We start from the raw sequence: 19,262 nt of genomic DNA on the forward strand, positions 1-19,262 counted from the left end.
TAGTAGTAGTAGAAGTAGTTGTAGGTTTTAACATTATTATTTTATTATTATTACTTTCTTACTGGGTCTATAAGTAGCCTATTATTATTATTATTATTATAGTTTAGTGTTGTGAAATGAACCGATGCCTGGCACCAAAAAGCAAAAGAAATCAAAAGAAAATCTGACGTCAGCCTGGTGCAGATCCTCATCAAAAAACAATCAAACCAAATCCCTACCCTGTGTTTCAAATGCTGAATTTATTATTATTATTTTTTTGTCTTTCACATGACGATTTCAGCAGAACAAGCGTCTGCTCATTGAATTATGCGTCGCACCTCCTCGTCATGACAACTAGCTGCGAGACTGAAATATTGCAAGTGGTGTCCTATAAGCGAGAGAGGCGATGAGACCGCACTGAGAGAGAGGGGGGGGGGGGGGGGGGGGGGGCTGTTGAACTACAAGCCTTGGGATCCTCTTCAGTGCAGGCATCGCGCTTCAAACATAATATCACTGCAATATTTAAAGCATTCATGGTGCTCTTCTGAAACCATGAAGGCTAAACGGAAGACCCCCGCGCTGTTTGTCAGTCTGAGCCTCTACTTTCTATGGAGAGCATCTGATACCAAGTGAAAGCGAGAGATAGAGAGAGAGAGAGAGAGAGAGAGAGAGAGAGAGAGAGAGCACTACGCAAGCGCGCAAAGAAAACATTGGACACCTGATTTTGTGGGGTGTCTTTAGAACGTTATTTCACAGTTTAAGTCAAACAATCCGTGTTTGTGAAGGCCCTCGCGGTTCCAGTGGGGCAGAAACCGTGGATTATTATCAGCATGGACAAATGGGGAAAAGAGGACAGACCACTGCGTTGACTTTTGAAGCAACGCGCAGGGTCTTGCCGCTATAGCGTTACGCATTTATTTTACTGACTGCTTATTTTCCTGTGTGAATTACACCCGCTGCTGCATCTCAACACTATTAAAGTCAAATATCCGTGGATAAGGAACAGAGCAGGGTGTTGTCAGAGAGGGATGAGAGGAGGAGGGGGCAGTATGAGGTGTGCTTTTTTTGGAAAAGCCGGAGAAAGACAGACACCGAGAAGGTGTACTGATGTGCGAAAGCCTGCGACGCGCTGCCCTCCTGAGAAATAATTGCGATCAGGGAAGAAATGGCCTAGTTAAAACACCATCGACCCACCGGCACAGGATAGAAAAGAAGAATCGTGTTTAGATGGACGGGCCGTCATCATCGTCATCATCATAATTCCGGTGCTTGCATCGAGTCTTTTTAGGTAAGCCTTATGTTCACCACCTCCTCCTAAACGTGACTGGAGATTGTCTGTCCATCATGGGTTTTGTGTAGCTATCTGTGCGCGTTGGTGACTTCGCACATTGCGCACGTTATCCATCTTGACGCACTGTCACAATTGCGAGAATGAGACTTCAATGTTAAATCCTCGTGCCACTTTGTTGCTATAGCACATATTTTCTCCCTTTCAGTGGGAGCCTTCCATTGGCCTTGCCTGTTGACAAGCTTTCACATCTTAACACGATCAGTCTACTTTGTGCATTCGGCGTCAGTATTGTCGTTTCAGCCACGCTGCTTAACACGATGATATTCATGTGATTTAATTGGAATCCACTCATCATGCAGACTGTCAATCAGACCGGCTGCTGTTCTCAATTGGGCTTCACTAGTGCCCTGTTTCCCTTAGCTGTGAAGGGATAGATTGTTTTAATAATGCTGTGATTACATGTTTAGACGGCTGCATTAGCGCGTAATTAGCCACACATGCCGCTATGCTGCAATATAACTAATCTCAACCAGAGTGTGTGACAGGCCTTGAACTTAGAAGATGTCCTCTCTCTAATGGACAAACCCACAACAGCTCGGAGACACACACACACACACACACACAGTGTGCACAAACGCCCACACAGACACACAAAGTCTGTGCCCTAGAAGATGCAGATAGGATTGTGAATTAAATGCACACACTCTGATGATCCAGGGAAGGCTCCATTAATATTCAGCGGTGGTTGGGCAGTGCTCAGTTAATGGCAGACAACAGGACCTCTGTTCTGACAGGTCATGGATGAGAAATGGTATGTTTTTATTTTTAGGGAATGAAGGTGTTTTTTCTTACTGATATGGTGCCTCTAGCTATGAAGGAGTGACATTTAAAATCCATCAGAAAGCCAATAAAGTCATTTTGTAGACCTCCGCAGAATTTTGTATTACTCTTGTTCATGTACTGTTGGAATAGCTGTGATTGCTTTCTTAGGCCGGCATCATGTCAACCTGGTTACTGGCATTTGGAGACTTACTCAGATGCAACAGAACATGGCTGAAGACTTGGAAGACTTGCATGGGATACATATACATATATATTAATCAAAATGTTGCATACAAGCTAAATGTACATGCTATATTGATCAAAGACTGGACACCACATTTTGGCAGATATGTACTAAAATGTACTCCAAATGTAAATGTCTCTTGGGGACATTTAAAACCTTTGTTCCTTACAAGCTAATACTTTGATTATTTATTTCTGAAATTGATCCATTTTGTCTGTGTACTCACTAGCAAGGTCCCACAAGATTTAGTGTCAAATAACATTACAGGATGATGCTTTGCCATGCAGTGATATCATACACTCACTGTAATCAACCAAACAACAGTTAATACATGTACTTTAACCTTTAAAACCATCAACTGACTACATTTTTTTGTTTAATTTCCAAGAAAAGATACTGTGACCGCACACCATCCCCAGATTATTGTATCCAATAAAGGACCAGTAATGCTAATATTGTAGCATGGCACAATGTCATTTGGTTTCCTGAGAGAAAATAGATCAATGCAATAAAAAAGAAAGAATGGCGGTTTAATGGATTGGATGACAACATGAAGAGGAGAACAAAATGTGTTCAGTCTTTATGTTTAATGTAAGTTTGGGGGATTTGTGAGTGAGCCAGTTGAAGTGTCAGAAGTTACTGAGCAGCATTGTCAAATATCAGTACTATTTCCATCACATAGGCCCAGCATCAGATCATTCTGCCTTTTTGCACTGTCCATTTAGGGTATTATAATTTTGGTTCTTGGTTAATTTAATTTTTGATTAAAGCTTTATTTTGAATTGATAACCTTATTATAGCTCTAAGCAAGTAAAACAAATGAAACACTTGAATTTGTCATTAAGACTCTGATAAGTGATGTCAGTTTTCATCTGCATCATTTCTTGTTGTTGCTAACTGATACACAAAGGCTTAGTGCATGGCCGCAGATTGACGTGCACACAGTATGCTTTCAAATAACACATAGCTAATATGTTGAACATGAGTTTGAGCCTTTCATCAGCTCTCTGACGCTGCAGTGCCGTGTGGATGAATCCAATGTTTCCATTTTTAAAACAAAATTTGCAGTTCCACTGAGTCAAGAAGCCTGGCTGTGAGACAGAATGAGCTAATACTGTATAAAAACGTGCTGTATGTGCCATTTGTTTCTTAATTTTACTGTGGCCATCTGAGTAGAGACAAAAGTGTGATTAAGTTTAAGTTTAAATTTAAGTAATATAATCAGCAAAAAGAAAGATTGCATGGAAAATATAGCAAAAAACTATGACTTTAATTCCAAGTGTGCCTACATGTTTTATTAATGCATCTTTACTTCTCCCATGGTTTCCCTTAGGATTTTTTTCGGGGGGTGGGTGGGCGTGTAACAGATACAGGGTATTGTCGTAGATGTGACGCACAGTGGGCGGTTGTTTGTATCGTGCATTTCTACAGTGAGCTGCAATGAAACGAGTGCACATAAATTTGGTAAAAATATATAAACAACATTTATTTACAGATCCCACAACTATTTACAGTGAATTGCCTGTGTGTAACAACTCTGTCTCACTCGTTTGTTTTTGTTTTGTTTTGTTGGAATATATAACCTAATCATAGGCCTATATATTTTTGTTATTCTTTCAGGGGGCAGGGGGCATTTTCTAACCCTATCCCAAAACAATGGTTGGGGAACATTGAATTTCCATAAACTAGCTCCATAGTCTGTTTGGTCACTGTTTTTTGTTGCTGTCCATTTTAAATGTATGCTCATTGCACTGTAGACAAATGTCTCAGTCATTATTACTTATGCTGCTACCAGAGAAACTTGTCTCCTGTTGTAAAACAAGCTGTTTCCAAGTATAAGTAGAAAAACTCCCCATACAAAAAGCAATTTAAGCTCAACAGTAGAGCCCCGACCGATATGGGATTTTAAGACCGATACTAATTATGATATTTAAGGATTTTAAAATCCGATATTCCGATGTACTGGCTGATATTCTTTTTTCTCCTTCTTTTTAAAAACACATAAGATAAACAAACATTATCTGTAACTTTTGTTACGCATAGTTGTGAGAGCTCACCAACATAACATGACATAAAGCAGTTCAAAAATAAACTGAAATTTGAACAAAAGCACAGCTGTGTTTGGTGGTGTTGCCAACAAGGGAGTTGCATATTGCCCTCTGGTGGACAAACTTTTTTAATTGTCTTTTATCAGCTGTTATAAACACTGATACTTATTTATCTGCAATTAGCTCATATCAGCGGTCGGGCTATATTGTACAGTATCACTATGTTGCCATCACATCAAGAGGCCACATTGGGGAAAGTGTTAATAAACGAGTGGTCTCCTCGCTATGATGCATTCACACTTCGAAAAGTGCAAAAATATTACATGTTCTCACATAAAATATGTATTTAAATTCAATAATACACTTGAAGTGCCATTACCATATAATTTAAATGTAACAGCAGATCCAGGCTGTTTGGAGACATTTTCTGCTCTTGACCAAACATCATCTTTGCAGATATCACTGGTAAAGTCATTCTAGTATTTTAAGCCAGCGCATGTTAGAATAACTGTAATCCAATCTCAGTGGCTACTTTATGGCTATGTAAGTAATTTAATTATTTAAATGTATTGTTGTTTGCAATTTGAATAATAGTAAAACTGTATCAAATTGTCATCATGCCTCCTTTCCAGCACCTTCCATGACTTATGTTTTTGTTTGGGCTTGCTTCTGGGATTCCCCTGTCATTCCTGTTTTCATGTCACAACAAAATGAATTGTGGGTCAGTTCCTCAAGGAGAGTCGGCAGGATTGTGCACTTACAAAAAGTGTGTTTCAAGGGCTCAAAAAGTCCTCTAGAGAGCCCTTGTGCGCTCACCTTTTTTTTGTGTGTGACTTTTCTGAGCTTTCAGAGATGTTTCAAGAACATTCTTTAAAATCTGAGAGGCTGGACATTGGGATTTGATGTAGCCTGTAGTAGGCTACATCAAGTAGCCTGCACCAGCAACAAGTCCCATTGACTTTATGTCCAGAAAGCTGCCCATTTATACCACAAAAACACATACAACACCACATTTGACTTTTTAGATTTTTGAGCACTGCCCTGTTTTTTGAGTGTGTACAATTATCATGAAGCAAGAAAAGCTAGGCTGAAGCCCCAAACAGCACGAGCATACTCATTGCCTTATATGTGAGCAGCTTGGAGGCATGGCATCTATTGCTATCCATACATGCGTTCGCCATCTGACCAGCCTAGTTTCTAACTTAGCTACAACATCTTTACATAAAACATTTACTGTGTTCTGGGTTAACGGTGTAGCTGCTGAAATGGAGGCTCAGAGATTTAAATTTCTGCGTGAAGATGTTATGTCAGAGAAAAGGGAGGTTAAAATGACCCAACTCTCAGTCACATCACGACCAAGGAGGAGAAAAGCAGGAGAATAGCTTGACCTGACCCATTATCCGTGAGCACAGTAAAGCTGGAGAAACGCCTGTACAAATGCCATGGTAACCATCTTGTGTAACCTCCTTTGAACAATATCACATAACAGTCAACCATGAGATAAGCCAGGATAAGTGTGGTACTGTCTTGAAAAGTCTGGGAAGAATATCACACCAAACCCCATTAAAATACCTGGTAATTTAATGTGCCTTTTATTAGCAGCAGAGGCACAAGCCCATTAAAAAGGGACACGTCACCTTTCCTGAATCACAGAGTTCCACCCTTCAGTTCATCAGACATGATCCATTAAGCAGCTGTAACATTTCATTCTCGGATATGTTTTTGGACACAAGCCAGAGCTGCCATTCAGATATGGCATGTGTTTATTTCAAGCAGTGTTAGTGGATCATTGTACTACTCTGATCATAATTCACCGTGCCTATGACAAAGCACACGCATTAGGCAGCTGGTGCTCTTTAGAAAGGTGTGGGCAGTGTTGACATGGATTGGGCAGATATGCAGTTTTGAATTGTAGCCTACATGATGCGTTGGGGAAGGCGGCCCATTTATTATTAGTTAAATGTCATAGTTTCTACATTTTCAGATGGGAACATGATAGCCGGTTCATTTTGCAGTATGAAGTTAGCTAATGCTGGTTTTATTGGCTTGGGATACAGTGAGGAACTTTAATGTCTGAACAAATATGAAATATGGTGCTAAAGGAAATGTTAATAACCCTGCCCCCACCTACTCTCTACTTCTAGTGCAGAAGTGCACTGTGGCTCAGTGGAAAAAAACACCAGTGTATGTCCTTATTGTCTGGTGCTTGGCAGTGCATTCATTGCCTTTTGGAAACCCAGTGTAGCCAATATAAAGTTGACGTAAAAGGGACAAAACATTCGTGAAGACTGGCGTACACTGACCACAAACAAAAAGAAACAGTGCGTGTAGTGTAGTTACTGGCTCTTTGAGATGTCTGAATAATTATAAAGATAAACCAAAGAGGTAACAGTAAGACGTTAGACAATGTTATCCACAGACATTTTAAGACATAGCTATGATCTGAGGTAAACACTGACAAGCACTGAAATGAGTAATACTCTGAATAATACTGGGGCCTGAAAAGGCTTTTCAAATCATACCTGACATTGAAAATGGTGTGCATTTTGTCTTCAATGAACATTTTTTAAAAGCTTGTTTCATGCCAACGGTGCAAAGACAAGCCGCAGAATAAGACATTCATACTTGTGATGACAGAAGTACACCCAGTTGTCCAAAGTAGAGAAATCCAGAAGTCCTCCTAAGGAACCACCATCAGCTTCTCAATTTTTAGTGGAACCAGTGGGCACGGGTAGGTGATCCTAAGGTTTGTATTTGCCATAAATGTGGTAAGCAGGCAATAAAAAAATCCTCTTCATTGTGAGGACCTGGGTTGGTTGTGGAAAATCAGACACAAACCATCAACAGCAAGGTTTGACACATCACTGCAAATGGCAACACCAGAAACCTTGAATGTGAAATATGTGAAATATGAAAATTAAACCCTTTTTTTGATTTAATTAAAATGTTTGGTGTTCCAAACACAACTGTGTACTCTACTTGACCTTTAATTAACTAAACGTTGAGGTAACTGCTCTGTTGAAGCCCTGTGCTAAAAAACCAGGCATCCCACTAGCTCATATCATTTTTCAGCAACAGACATTTTATACATAGTGTCTACTGTTTGGGGTACTGCAGTGTGTTACATTACATCAGCTGGTTTAATCCTGTGATTTATGATGATCTGGGTGCAGTTATTGTCACACTGTGGATTATGAAATGCTGATTTGGCCCTTACAGTATTTGTTGACCATTTTTGTTGGTGTATGAAGGATTGTTAGTGCATTGTTTCAGTGTTGTTTAAGTCAGAAAGTCAGTGGTAGATATTACCCTTAATCTTAGTTTGTTATGTCAAAAGTTCTGATGAGTCAAGGTCTCTGGAGTGTTCATCTAAATTTAACATTATTGTCCGTCCTTGTTAACTCGAAAACGCCTGTGTCTGTTCACTGGGCTTTCTTCCTCACGACTCCCACTCCCAAACAGCTACACAATGTGGAAATATTAGGGTGACAACATTCTCAACAGGCCAAGACCTCTACTTTGAAGGCAGTAAACCTTAATTTGTATGAGCAGTGCGAAAGGTTGGCCTGAAAGTTTCACAGCCAGTTGCAGAATCAGTAGCCTGGTGCAAGTGGATGAAAAAAGTCATCTTAAAAATAAAAACATGAAAAAAATAAAGAAATGTTTCTCTTAATTTCAAGTATTTCCTATGGCCTATTTAACAAAATCCATGTCCTTTTGCATAAGTCATTATAAATATGCATGAAATGTGTTATAGGTTATTATATTAGCAAGGCATGATATTTGTGCCATAATACAGTGAGGCTGCATGAAGCATTTCATATCAGAAAACAAGACAGAATAAAGCAGGGTACTTAAATTTAATTTTAAAAAATGACACAGATGATTCCAGTAAATTCTCACTTCTCTTTTTTCATTTTTGAAAAGACAATCTGGTTTATGTCTTAATTATAGCAAAGTAAATCATTAAAACATGAATTTCTGCAGTGAAAAAGGCTCTGCTTACACTCGCATAAAGAAACATTTGGAATTCCAGATACTTTAAATAACATCCATAATCACCATAGGATAATTTATTTGCATGGTAAATGTAATGTAAATGTAGCCAGCCAGTCAACTGGGGGGGAGTTACCAACAGTGTATGAGTTTACAGTGACAGGACTGATTCCTTAAACCATGGGCACCTTTTCCCTCTTTGGTTGCATGCATGCTAAAGGCCCATTCACCCCAGAAAGTTGCGCATTCTAAATGCTTGGTGATGTATTGCACCGTACACCATTTCATTCAATAAAGAGTTAGTGAAGGGGGCAAAATGCCCTCTAAGCTTGCAAGCTTGCTAACTGTCAGTTATTGTCAGTTAGCAATATAGGGCTCGAAAAGCTCTCCAAGCTAGAGAGCTTGCTTTCTTACTGTTAGTAAGCAAGCTATCTTGGTTGCTAATGGGAAAATACACACACAGTTTATTCAATAAAATGACTTGCTCCATTGACTTCTCATCACTGTCTACAAACCATTCCTCTTGGAGCAGTTATACAGCAACAGAGGTGGTGAAATAAAAGTTGAGCAACACAAGGTGCGATAGCTTCTATCATTTTGGTCTTTCTTGCTCTCAGTTCAGCACTGTCTTAATGGCTTGCTATTATTTGTGCCAATTCCATTTCAATATCTTTTTAAATTTTAAATGCTGGTGTCACCAGGCCATAAGAGTGTTTTTGTCTCAAAAATTATGGCTGTTGATAGCTTTAATACAACTTGAAATCTTTATTGGATTTTGTTGTGCCTACTATATATGTAAAAATTAAAGAAAGAAAAATGAATGGCCATTGTAAATAAAGCTTCATAGTGTCCTCATGGTCAAATCACTTGAACTTGCTGTTACATCAAGGTCAGTTTTAGTGAAGTCTTTTATATCACACACCTGATTTCTCACAATCAAGGAGTTACATGGTGGACTACTGAGGCCACTACACTGTACAGTGCTCTTGACAAATGTCAGACAGTTCAGTCAGACACTTGCATCAAAGAATTCAGGACGATTCATTGAAAATAAATGCCCAGTTGCACTTGGTGGAAAAAATGCTCTGCATTTGAAGGCACTTCAAGCTGCGATGGAGAGCCTGTGTGGCGGGCGTGCAACCCGTAACAAAAGCAGTGACATGAATAATCACAGGAGCTTGTCAGATTATCAAGACCACCTAATTACCTCATTTTAATCTGATAGTGATTGCAAGAATCAGCTGATACTGATCAGCTGATGACACACAGAAACCCAGTGCCCTACCTGAACCAACATGACTCTCAATTTGGCAACGTAAGAGGAGTCATGTTTTAGCCATGAACACAAAGGCGTAGCAATTAACATTCTGGCAATTTATTAACAACCCATCCTTTAGTATTGTATTTTGGATTATATATAATATATAATATTAATATAAAATACACATTTATATTCAGTTGTCAGGCTGCATGTCTAATTTTACTCTGAGGTTTTACTGTCTTGTATAAACAATTGGTGTTAATAAAATACTGCTGTCTACTTTTTCTTGAAATATTTTACACATACACATTATATTTGTACTGTCAAATAGAACAATTAAAGATTATTTAATTAAATAACAGAGGAAAGACGATACAATACAATGTAAACACTGTATAGGATAAAGCATACATATAATCACATTTTAGCAAGCTAAAAAGTCTACTACTACTTGCACTGAAATCCAAATTACATCCCCCATCTTTTATTCAGCTGACCTCAGTGCAGTACCTTTGGCGTACAGGGAAGCTCTCAGCACATTTGGGCATACAAATCATTTCAGCAGAATACATCACACATACAGCAAGTCTCAGTGCTCTACTTAAGCTAACTTACACATCATCAATGCGGCCAGACCATCTGTCAAGGTACACTTTCCTCTGAACGTGACCGTCCTCTTAAGGCAACATTTAAATTTCAGTGGCCGTTTTGTGTTGGGGCAGCTCGAATAGCATGGCAAAGTAATCTTTATGTATTTACTCAAATGAATGATGATCCTGAGTCAAGTGTGAGACAATAAAGCAGGCTTATGTTCCAGGACGTGTTGCTGAACTCTTCTGTCTGGAAAAAGAAGCCAGTCTGCTCTCCCCTCCCAGAACAGATGAGCAGTGTGTAACTTTAGGACCAGCTGCATGACTGATTATCATGACTGTCTGCGATCAAATATAGTGTGCCCTGTTATCTCCCACACATATAGTATATGAATAATTTAGGTTCCCATGTGTGATTGACCCTGTAATTTAATATCAAGTTCAGGATCAATAAGTTGTCCTCCATGCTGTGCATCTAGATTCCCAAATAATGACTATTCCTTCCTTATCCAGTCCCCACCTATATGAGGTTAAAAGGGGCTTCATTTCACACTATTAATATTGATCTGCTCTGTGTATCCATTGATAGTGTTAGTGTAATAACACATGATCTACAGTATATGTTGCATCTCAACCAGTATTGCCAATTCCTCTGCCTGTTTTGCCCTCATTACTTGCATATGTGCAGAAATAATAGACATAAACCTGTTTGATAATTCCAAAAGATGATAAGGAAAGGACTTTGCAAATAAGGATGCACCAATGAGAATTTTCTTATTTCCTGATGCTGATTTCGCAACCCTACGACAGGAATTGCAATATTGCACAATTCTACAAAACCCTTGATTACCTTCAATTTATTTTTTTTTTGTCTGTTTCGTTTCATCCAAAGCCAGCATTTTAAAAAATTCTCATTTCTACAATATCAGCACATGGCAGCTACTCTATGCTATGTTGGCCCTTTTCTATTATGCACACGCGCTGTGTGGTGGTTACGAGAAGGTGGTATGCAGCCTGTCACCTTCAGCTCTTCATCCGACAACTCATTGGCTGTTCCTGACTGCTCCCCTACTCCCTGCAGTATTTAAAACTGATTTTGTGATTGCTTTCAGCATTGACCATGGAGACAAATACATTGCATTTCCTGTGGCTTTTTTCACAATAAAAGCCTCACCAGTGGAACACTGTTGATTTGAAGTATGTGGCAGTAGCATATTCTGTTTTTAGCAGTAAATGAATACAGCTCTCATACAGTGAAAAAGAGTAGTGAGGCTGTTATCAATGAATTAAAACTGCACGATAACATGCTGCATCGTTTCCTGTGAATTTCTTGTGACTTGGTAGGCAGTCTGAATCAAGCGTAACTGATTGGTGGACTCCGCCGCTACTAATAAAAAGTACTCTATAGAGAAATAATTACTGAATGTAAATATATTACAGAAAATGTCGACCCTAAACAGTATGAATGATTTCATGAAACTCTTAAGGATTATAGCTTTAAGGTTTTGTGAAAAAATGTAGTTGAGAATTAACATTTGCCTTTTTATTAACTCAAGATACAGATAGGGTTAGACAATTAAAAGTCGTGGATTGGAGCTGCGATTAATAAAAAAGGCAAATGTTATTTTGCTAATCAGGTCAGCGTAACCCTAAACCATAATCCTTTAAGAACTGTGTTTTAAATATGTCAATTTCCCTTGGTTTTTCTAAAGTGCATCAAAATGTCAGGGATTGCTTTTGTGTGAGCTGATGATTATGGTGTTCAGACTACAATGCAACAAGGCCACTTTCCCTTTTTTGAACAAACAACAGTAAGATAAAGAGAAAACAACTAAACAAAAAAGTCAATTTGTTATTCTTGGGATCCCATGTCGATATTGCAGGAGTAACTGCATTTACACATATAGACCTCCTCTGGTTTATTTTCCGAGCTAAAGAGTGGTGTGTTGCCAAAGAGCAAAAACACTATGCAGGTTATCCCAGCCTTTCTGAAAACATTTTAATTATTAATTTGTTTGGATACTCAGAACACAGCTGGACTACAGTACATTGCCACAGCAGTTAGAGGAAGAAAGATAAGCGTTAAATCACAAAAAGAGACATAGTAACATGTTGGTGTAATCGTATCAAAAATAACTTTGAGCATCTGCAGTCCAAAGGCTAAAATTAATCACATTCAACCTTCCACTTCCCCTCACAATTCTTTCAACCCAGTGAAGCTCAGTCATTGTACCTCCTAACTCTGTCATGCATGATATCTTTTATATTGGACAATTAAACATCTAACTTAATAAAAACGGCAGTGATACAGACTTCACATGGAGGGATTTCATAGTGTGATCTATCTTGTGATTTACAAAATCGCTGAGCGATACTATATCACTATTATTGACCAAATATGTCAATAATATGGTGATACTTGGGGGCACTATATAAGTGTTAAAGTATAAGTAGACTTTTATTTTTAGCACTTTCACCATAAAATACCTAAAAAAAAATCTGAATCGGTCTACACATGGAATATGTTTACGGATCAGTGGAAAACCTAACATGCAAAATCCAATGGAACCAACACAGAAATGAATGTAATGTGATTTTATTCATATTTTTGCAGATTGTCTTCTTGAATAACATTATATTTGGATAAAGGCTTATATAAACCCAGCTTTTATTCAGAATTCATATGCAGTAGTATTTAAAACATGCTGCCCCCCTCAAGTTGTTCATCTGGAGTTCTGTTCCACACAACATAGCAAGGACTCATCATTATTCAATATAGTTTTGATAAGCATTGCTGTATAGCACAAACCAGACTTGCATTGTGAAAGGCTTTATTTATAATGGTTTGAATGGGGTAATGATAGGAGCCAAGGTGATGGTTTTTTAATGGCAAAAGGGTTGTTTGGTGGATGATGTTTATAATTTATTCCTTGTAATGAATGTTAGTATTTTTTATTAATGGTGTAATGAATGCCAGTGAAAGTTTATTGCACTGAACGCCAATTTGATCATTTTACATATGCAGTTACTATGTTGTGAAATACCACATCTAGATTAATAAAAGATTCCTATTAGGAATGCACATTTGAAGCACTTTCCTGAAGCATGTATTGGACGTGTAAACAATCAATAGTCGATTAACCATTACAATATCATGCAGCACCAAGTGTACGTTTTTCTATAACAGTGTTTGTAAACTGCTAGTAAAAATAAGTATTTGATCAATTAATTAAATATACATGATTAAAATTACAATAACAAAATAATGCTGCATAAGTTCCAGGCTTACTTGGAGAACATAAATTAGATTGCTACCTAGATCTACCACTTAAAACGTATTTTCCTGTATCAACAAACAAAGCTGTAGCTTCTACAGAGTAAACAGGAAGTAGGTTAAACCAATCTCTCCATAACTGATATATTTAAGAAATAAACCATACCTTAGCTACATGATCAAGCACAAAAATAGGAATCTTAAAATTGCACTTTCACTAGACAGGATTTACACCCAGAAAAGTGGGATGTTTTTTTAGAAAGTTCCTGGCTTGCTTTGATGTTTTTGGGAAGTTCTGTTTGTCTCCATCGTTAGCTCTGTGGCTACAGTGGTGCTCTCCTCTGACTCACAGCGTCAAACAGACGAGGAGTGATTCAGCTCTGTTGAAGCTGCTAGTTTGGTAACTGGACAGTGTCATCAACACAACTGGTTATTCCATCAGGGGAGTTACCCAGCTCTCAGGACTGCCATAGTGATCATCTATGAAGGGCAGAGGAAGAGGGGCGCTTCTTTTTTCTAAGTTTGGTGCTTTTACATGCTGACAACTCCATCTCATTAATATTAACTATTAACAGGCCAGACCTTGTGACACGACCAGGTACTACACCAAAAACCTTGTTTACACCACATGTCCCTGGGCTTCTGCGTTGTTGGTCAAGATACTTTTAATCAATTAAATTATTAGACCAACCAAATCTCCCAGTTAAAATTAGAAATTCTAATGGCGTAGCCGCACATTTTTCACATCTCAGATCATCACCTGCTTTTCTTAAATAGTTCTACATGTCTCCCGTATCTCCCATTAAACCATGGGTTACCCTTCATTCCCACCTCTTATCTGTCACTGTCCATACACCTTAACAGATACATCTGTTAAGTGCACTGCAGTCTTTTTGTCTCATTACATCTGCATATCACTCAGTGTCACTAATATAACTCCATGTTCCCGCCTTTCTGTTGCAAATTCATGTCACCTCATCTTAAATCTCACGCTGCTTCTCCAGCACAGCCCCTATCTGCCCACACTGGTGCAGACTCCAGCTGCTCTTCCGAATCCCCCCACTGACTGCACACTTCTCTAGCAATGAGTATTATTGTGTAAATGTGCTGCATGGTGTCAACCATGTGTGCTGTTTCCAGCCCAGTATTTCTTTGTACTCACATGATCTTATGTAAGAATGAAGCAGGTGTGGTTGACATGTGTCTCTCAGCCGCTCACTGTCAGGATGCTCCTTAAAGCGTATTGCACTTTCCACTGGGGATTGGAGGGATAGTGGGTAACAAAATACCTAAATGCAAAACATTCCAATGTAAGTGGATAATAGTGATTTTATTTATGCAAAAGATGAAATTAATAAATCTAAATGACCACATTTTGGGTTTAATTTTTTAGGACATAACTGGACTTATATAAGAACAATGCAAGTTTCCAAAGTGAATTAGGGTTAGGGGTTAGGTTGTGGGCCACATACAGAAAAAAAGTCACGGCATTCACTCTTGCCACAATTGCATTGATGTGATAATTCCGTGATTTTTGCGATGCTACTATTACCAGATTTTCAACGCCATTTTATGTGTCTGACTTCCTGCCTGGTTCGATCAGCTCTGTGTATCTTGACGTGGCTTCATTCAAAAATACACTAGGCGTGTATTCTCCACAGAGCAGAATGGAGATCTGCATCCGCAGCTCTTCCCAAAACACGCTGCGGCACATCTGGTGGAATCACAAGCAGGTGTTTGAACTAGGATATGCAATATATATACAGTGCAATTTATTATAAATAAGCTAAAGCCAAATCCAATTTTTTTTTTTATAAAAATAAAATCTGGCAGTGTGCCGCAGTTGGCTTGCAGGCCATAGTTTGCTCACCCCTGTCTTAATTAGTATACATGGCTATTAGAGCAGACATAAATGTACCCACTATCGTGTAGGGCTATCAATTGCCCCTAAAATCAATTTTAATTGACAGAAAATAGCTATATATTACATAACACACTGCTGGAAGGGCATGTGATATTTAAGACATTTGTTTTTACACTTGGGTTATATTTTTAGTGTAGTTTGATGTTAATTAAATTTCTCTGTCCTATAAGAAAAACTAGTTCACCTTACATCCTGCAAAAAGGCAGGTTACTTATAAAAGCCAATAAAGCCCTGTTATAAATTTCAAAATATAAGTGCACAATAACACACTGTACAGAGAAATCAAGATTATTGCCTCCTAGAAACAAATCTTTTCTTTTTCAAGGGTGGCTTATAAAACCACAGTAAACAGCCAAGCTACTTCTCTTTTGACACCACTGAAATTGAATTGGTTTGAAATGAGTTACGATGGAAACTTGATGGCAGAATGGCTGTTTGGAAATGTGTAGTATCCAAAACTACTACCATAGTGACATGGTTTGATTCCACGCCAGCACATTTGATGTAAAATGAAACAATGGGGTTTAAGTGCTTTATTTATTTATTTTTTTTAATTAAGTTTTCCTTTCATGCCATTGTTCCTGCACAGTAGGAAAAAAGCCATTGATGAGAAAGTCCTCAATAGTATAATAGTCTTTTTAACACCATGTGTTTAAAGATCCTTGCACATGCCATACTGTAAGTGTAGCTCAAAAAATCTGCATCAAATCAAATTAGTGTTTAATTTCATGCCATTCAACATGCTATGGTCTACATATGTAAATCACACGTTTTATTGGAGTTTACCGCACGTTTTATCTTTAGCTGCCAAGTTTTGTTTGCAAACTCTCAGTATGGTGGGGCTTTAAGAAAGGGGATTACAGGATGAGCCGTAACTTGACATTCAGCAAACCACTTAACCACGCATGTCACCCCTGCTTTCTGCACCTGCCTCTGTGTTAGCCATGGCAGTTTTTCTCTCTATGTTTCCTCCCATTGGTCTCTACTCCTCCTTGCCTTTTTTTAAGCCATCCTCTTCTCCTTCCTCTTTTTGACCTCTCACTCTTTTCCACACCCCCTCACACAACTGCACACTTTCTCATTCTTCCTGTAATCACAAACCTCCTTCAGTTTTGCTGTGAGTAGGCTGAGCTTACAACCACCAAAAAAGGACACGTGCAGAAATTACATCAGCAGTTGTTACTGAATAAACCTTAAACCTCTTTAGGAAAGCACAGATTTGATTTGATGCGATCAATCCAGAGAACAAGGCTTTTAAAAATAAATACTAACTATCAGACACAATCACATCTTAATTTCAGTGGCTGCTGGCAAACTGTAATATTTTGCATCTGTGCATCTACAACAAGTTACTTGTTAATTGTTCAATATTAATATTGTGGCAAAAGATTACAGAATTATCAGCTTTAAGTAATTTGGCAACCCTGGATTTGTTTGACAGTCAGCCATATTGTTAATTTGTAGCGCAAAACATTTTGAAAAAACTAACCTCTTACATTTCAAGTCCTGTAAAATATTCCTTCAATGTTCAATGAGCGTTTCCAATACATCTACAGTGCAGTCCTTTGGTCAGTGAGAACAGTACGTTTAGTATATTTTCCCCATGACATTATTATAATATTAGTATATTATTAGTGATTATTAGTGAACTTACTACATGTCCTTTCCAGACGCACTCCAAATAAAGGGAGAGGGATTGGCGTGTCAGTTGGATGTGGCTGTCACAGCCGGTAATCAATTAGTCAGACAGCAAAATATTCATAACACATCCACTCATCAAGAACATGAGACACACATTGACAGTATATTGCTTGGGAGTCCTCGGGATACTTTCCAAAACACTGATGCATGATGTAAACTTGTGCGATGTTATGGGGCATCTGGCTCTGTGTCATCACTTTTCAATGATTACATTTAAAGTAGGCTAAAGCAACGTGTGGCCCGTGGCTAGATTCAGACTTTGGAGTTTCCTGTCAGCCCGAGATCCTCGGGCTTTCTTTGACTCTTTCTCAGTCTAGAGTCAAGAATAAAGCTGATTGCAGTTTTGCCCGGGGGGCTTAGCGTTGAAACGTGCCTGCCTGAGGAACGTAAGCTAGTTAATTCAATGTTATCCTGTAAATCTCCTTTTAAATTGCACCCCTCTGGACATACTTTTATGTATTGTCTTCATCTTTGCAACTACCCTTTCCGTTTCCTCTCTCTTATTTTTTTTCTAGATTTTACATTTGAAAAACATTATGATCAGCATCATTCCTATTATTATTTGAATATTGACATTTAACAGTAGAGACAATGAGACTGGGCAATCACATAAACATGGCTAAGCTGCCTTCTCTATTTAACTCAGTGGGCCATTTTATTCTTAAATTAGCTTTAAGCTTGAGGCAAAGCAGCTGTCAGACTGCTCCCTCAAACTGTGTGTATTGCCCACAGACACCTATACACACGCGAACACAGCTAGCATTTCACCTCGATCATCGCTAATTAGCGTGTCACCAGATTGTGCACACAACTTGGCTTCTTTATGACACATTCTCCCACTCACATCTACCAAACACACTTAAGAAAACAGATAAATAAGAAGTAACAGTCCCCTAGAGGCAGCAATGCTCAGCTATACCTACTTTGTAAGAGTGTCTGGCCAGTAGATGTCAAGATGTCTTACTCTGTGTGTGTGTGTGTGTGTGTGTGTGTGCTGGTGAGGAGAGTTCTTAGATAAAGGGGTTTCCATGTGATCTACAGGTATTACGCAGAAAGAACAGTGGTGACCAACAGCAACATATTGATTTTCTGGTCCAGCAGTGACAGAGGGTGTTTTGTCTAACATCTCCTATCTGCTCCTACTGCCTGCTGCTTTATGATCCCTGCTGCTACTTTAATAACCTGCATTGATGCTTCATTAAGGCCCCTCTAACTGACTTTCTACTTGTTCATTTGTGAACTTTTAAAATCCTAACTTGTGTTTTCCTGTTGATAATTATTGGGGTGAATCCATGCTGCAGTGTAGCAAAGAAATATAATAACATTTCATTTGTTTAGATCTTTTTTTGAGCTTGCAGTCTTGTCTGCTCAGTCAGGATCTGTCCAGTAAGCCCTTATCTCAAATGAAATGTTTGCAGTCATTTCTTGGGTTAATTGCAGTTACAATAAGTGTAAAGTGATATTTCCTTGTGGATATTCCCACACTTTTCTGGCTGCAAAGTGATGAGGACGGGGAAGCAGTGGCAGATGGAGAAGCCATAGTATCTGATTGAGCTGCTCTTTGAGTCTGGACAGCTTATGGTAAATATAATAAATTGTGGGATGAAGCTCACAGCCTTCATCAGCACTTACAACACAGTGGTTCTCCACAAGTGTGGGGTCCCTATGAAATTAACCCTGTGAAAAACTAACATCCTAAAATGTTTATTTTCTCAAACAGATTAACGCTAACACTTTACTTGAAGTCCCCTATTTAGCATTTATAAGCAGCATATAAATAATTTAGTAAACGGTTTATAACACCCTGTAAGGGACAATAACTATGCAGTCCAAATGTAATGGAAATTGTGCCAAGGGTTTTGAAGAAGGCAATGCATAGTAGAAAGATAAAGGAATGAGGGGGTCATGAAGATATTTAGAAATCATCCTCTGGGGACAATGAATATACTTAGAAACAAATTATGTCAGGTAGGTGCATCTTAAAGCTATAGTTTTACAAAGAGGGACTTTTACATATAAATGAATGTCCTTTACAGTCAAACGAGTTCACACAATGTAGATTAAGCCTCTCACCGCCAGATAAATCTCTCTGTATTCATAGTACACCAGAGTTTTTAAATCTGATGTTCTTG

At 38.5% G+C, this 19,262-nt stretch overlaps 1 protein-coding gene across 2 annotated transcripts in view; it reads left to right on the forward strand.

The window, feature by feature from the left end:
• The first annotated feature begins 515 nt into the window (after positions 1–515).
• Positions 516–19,262, forward strand: part of nlgn2b (neuroligin 2b) — a 65,863-nt gene continuing 47,116 nt past the window's right edge. The window contains exon 1 of one of the 2 annotated variants that reach the window (XM_046038836.1): positions 516–1,267. The gene's annotated coding sequence lies outside the window, so the exon portion shown is untranslated. The remainder of the gene's footprint in view (positions 1,268–19,262) is intronic. The other variant, XM_046038833.1, reaches the window with a different exon arrangement.

Source organism: Micropterus dolomieu, linkage group LG23 (genome assembly GCF_021292245.1).
Source record: "Micropterus dolomieu isolate WLL.071019.BEF.003 ecotype Adirondacks linkage group LG23, ASM2129224v1, whole genome shotgun sequence".
Taxonomy (NCBI): Eukaryota; Metazoa; Chordata; class Actinopteri; order Centrarchiformes; family Centrarchidae; genus Micropterus; species Micropterus dolomieu.